Genomic DNA, 4,517 nt, shown 5'->3' with positions numbered 1-4,517 from the left:
AATGTCTGACTGAGGAAGAGCATTCCATATCGTTTGTACGCGTACCCAAAGTTCGTCTGCAGACGCAACAGGACGAGGATCACGAGCAAGACGCCGACCAATGACATCCCACACATGTTCAATTGGCGACATATCCGGGGAACACGCAGGCCAAGGAAGAAGCTGTACCTGCTGCGCTGCAAAGAAGGATTTAACAATCCGAGCAGTATGAGGGCGGGCATTGTCCTGTTGAAATACAGCGCCTGGCAAGCTTTGAAGGAAGGGAACAGCTTCGGGCTGTAGAACTTCACGGATATACCGGTTGCTGTTCAGATTGCCCACAATTCGTAGCAATTGAGATCATCTATGATATGCTATGGCGCCCCAGACCATAACTCCGGGTGTTCGTCCACTGTGGCGTTCGATAATGCACTCCGGAAGGTGGCGTTCACCGGCATAGCGTCTGACACGAATGCGGCCATCATGGTACCACAAATTAAAGCGGGATTCGTCAGAAAACACGACATGCTGCCAATCAGCACGCCAGTCTCTATGCTGATTGGCCCATTGTAGCCGCAGGCGGCGATGGTCGTGCGTTAGGGGGATCCTGTATAAAGGAGTCCGTGCGCGCAGTCCACACTGCAGCAGACGTCTACGAATTGATGAAGCACACAATGAAACACCTGTAGCTATTGACCACAGTGCTGCCAATTGTCTAGAGGAAGCTGTACGGTCCGTCCGCGCCATGCGGACCAGGTGTCTATCATCGCGAGCTGACGTCACATTTCGGGGTCCACTCCCGGATTTCCGAGTTGTCCGACACTCGTCCGTCCACTGCTTCCAAACGCGCATCACTGTGCTGCTGTTACGCTGCACACGAGAGGCTACTGCACGATACGACAATCCAGCTTCACGAAGGCCGATGATTCTCCCTCGTTCAAACTCTGTAAGTTGTTCAAATCTCGCTCTCTTTCGTCGACGAGGCATAAGTACAGATTGAGTTAACGTTTACCACTAGCAGATAACCACCGATAACCATACACGCCTCGCTACAGCCGTCTATTTATTCGGATCCATCAGCCGTTCAGAGGGCGCTGCTCAGCATACGCATGCGCTACGGATTTGCAATTCTAATCATTTGCATATCATGCGCTACTTTGCATTTCCTGAAAATTTCAGCTCACTCGCGTACGTCCTTCATGGTGTTGCAATTTTCACAAACGTGAGTGTATTTGAAATGAAGAATTTATTCACTTATAAACAACTGTGAAAGTACTGGGAAAAAATCTAAATATATAATAACCTTAATATTGAATTGTAAACATAAATTGAAATCCTGTTGACAAATACGTCATAAAACTATTTAAACAAGAATTGTTCGTATTGGAAAGCAATCTGTTAAAAGGTATTGTAAAGCAAATGCTATGAGATGCGCACTTAAGAACGTAATAAAGAGTTTTGGAATATGTATTGTTGAAATGAAGGGTAAAAAATTATAATAACTCAGTTACAAGTTTTAAATAATACTTAAAAAAAAAAAAAAAAAAAAAAAAAAAAAAAAAAAAAAAAAAAACACCTTATTTTATTTCCTTTCAGAAATGCTCAGAGAAAGTCAAGTACTATTTAATACCTATTCAATTATTAGGAATTAGCGAAATACTTATTTAAAGTATTTCGCTAATTCCTAATAATTCTCTAACTTAAAATGAACCCGAATAGAGCATTAATTATAAATTGACTTACATTTTTCGATTTAAAAGATGCCTCAGAAGCCAAAAAATCATGTCAAATTAAGAAAGTATTTTAGGAAGAAGCTCTATAAATAGAAAAGAAATAATGCATAATTTTAATATTAATAATACAATAAACTTTGATCTTAATTTTTGTACTTTAACCGAATAAAATCGAATTACCTTAATTTTGTTTTCTAATGTAATTAACGAAAACTTGTGAAAATATTTCATTCAAATTAAACCATTCTGAGAAAACTGTCCTGTGAAAAGTATAGCATTTAATTCCGTTCAGAATGAAATGTTGTTTAAAAATATGTTGTTTTCACATACTTAGGACTCTGAAGTGTTGTAGGAAAAGAAAATATATACATTTATATGTATATTTACGACGTAATTACAAAATATTTACATCCGAACGCGTCAGATCCCATAGAACTCAATGGTAAATGACCCAATGTTTTTGGTCACCACGTAGGGATCGCCGGTGCTTCAGAGCAGGGTACGGGAGAAACTTGTTTAGGGCGACTCCATCTTACTTCCTACCTCCATGGCCGAATGACACATACGACAGAACTGAAGAACACCCTAGGGCACGGATGTTAAGACCGCGCCTGACAAGCAGCAGGGAAACTAATTAGTGACCATTTCGTGGGACAGAGGTTCAGATGTTTAGACGGTTATGAAAAACCCCAGTTTAAAGCGCTTTAGATTTCTGCAGTGAGAGGCGGCAGTAATGGACTTTTCATAATAGAACATATTAATGGAGTTCCCTGCAATATGACCATCGACACAGGAGACGATGTTACCATCATTCGAAAAGATTTGGCTCAACAGCTAAAAGGTAATCTCATCTGAACGCCGCCCTGCGTTACCTTCCAGACCGCGTCTGGGGATGGAATCGACATAGCTGGGGAGTTAAATGTGAACATCACGTTTGGAAGTACCACTTACTATCACACAACATATGTGGCGGATATTAGAGATCCTTACATACTCGGATTGGACTTTGTAAGGAAATACAATTTTCTCCTTGGACTTCTAAAACAGTAGACTGCTTTGAGAATCAGAGGACATAACTATCCATCATCAGAAGGGATCCTCACCTGGAAACGCTGACTCCTTGTTTGAAAGACCGAGTTCAGAAAGCTGCCGAAATCATACTAGGGTTGAAGAGAAACGCAAGACTATCGGCTAATTAAGCAAAGCCGTATTGTCACCTGTATGGTTGATTCTCAAGGCTCTTGCCAACGAAAGACGCAATCTTGCACTCATTGCCACGATGAATTTCGTGGGCTTGTTCTGATCAGACAAATCACAACAACATTATCCTAGCTTGAAAATTTACATTATTAATTCCCTTTTTAAACTGAAATCATTGATCTGCGATTAATTATTCATGGAATCTTTGGTCATGAACAGTATCATTTTGCATCAGCAGATTTGTAGTTGAACATTATATTGAAGAGACAGAACTTCTCAAAAAGTATACTGCGCATTCAACCAGTTAAGTTCAATGAAAGCATTTCGAGTAACTTTGACTCCTGCTACATCGTTATTCCAGCAACTTGTTGAGTCACATGTTACGGACAACCTTAACGCATACATCTCTGATCTGTGTCTTCAGCTACTCAATTGATAATGGTACATGGGGAGATATTTCTGTTACAAACTGTTCATGACAGGAATTCATTATGGCCATATTAAATGAATTCTTTGCATGCTTTAGCCAAAATTTTTTATGTCCTATTAATTTACTTTAATCTTGTTAAACATCAAATACACATTTTTTCCCCTTCCCAGTCCATTTGCTGTTTCGCCTTTTTATCAATCATAAAACATCGTATAGAGAAATATTGAATTCCAGTAATAATACGAAATTTAAATAAGACCTCTTCTTTCTTACTATGTATGTACCAAAGAAACTACTTTAACTGCTGACAGTAAAAAATTACTGAAGCTGAAAGGAAATTAATGATGTCCTGTATATAAATAAGCCTCAATTACAAGCTGAAACTTAGACTTCTAAACTTGGACTCCTTGGACTTCTAAAACAGTAGACTGCTTTGAGAATCAGAGGGCATAACTTTCCATCATCAGAAGGAATCCTCACCTGGAAACGCTGACTCCTTGTCTGAAAGACCGAGTTCAGAAAGCTGCCGAAATCATACTAGGGTTGAAGAGAAACGCAAGACTATCGGCTATTCTCCATCTCAGATGCTTTTCGGTCGTGACCTTCGTCTGCCTTGTGATCTGTTTGGTCGCCCTCCGGATGCACCTCCATCGCCTAAGAATACATCCAAGATCTCCAGGCCCGGTTTGAAGTGATGCAAGAGCGAGTCAACTTGGCGACGAAAAAGGTGAAGACCCGATACTACATACACGAGAGCTGCTGGACATCGATTCAAGGAAGGAGACAAAATGTAGTAGTGGAACCCGATTCGACGAAAAGGACTCAGTCTTAAATTACAGTCATCTTGGAATGGTCCTTACACAGTTCTAAACAGACTGAACGACATCGTGGTTCGGATCCGTAAGTCATCGAACTCTAAACCTAAATTCTTTCATTACGACAGGTTAGCTCATTACTATGGCCGTAGTACGGTTTGTATATAATTGTAAATAGTATAAGACCGTGATCTTTTTGGTTTCTAAATTTGTAAATTTATGTACTTATTTTATTTGTATTTGAATTCATTTGTATTTAGTATTTGATAATATTTGAACTGTTTTAAGTTATTTATTGAAATTATTATTTATGTTGTTTATTATTGTAATGTAATGTTTATTATTGCATTTATGCCTTAG

The sequence above is a fragment of the Stegodyphus dumicola genome, chromosome 7, assembly GCF_044657685.1.
Source record: "Stegodyphus dumicola isolate Sdum_Otavi_A_Nest chromosome 7, ASM4465768v1".
Classification (NCBI taxonomy): domain Eukaryota; kingdom Metazoa; phylum Arthropoda; class Arachnida; order Araneae; family Eresidae; genus Stegodyphus; species Stegodyphus dumicola.
This window is presented reverse-complemented; position numbering follows the sequence as displayed.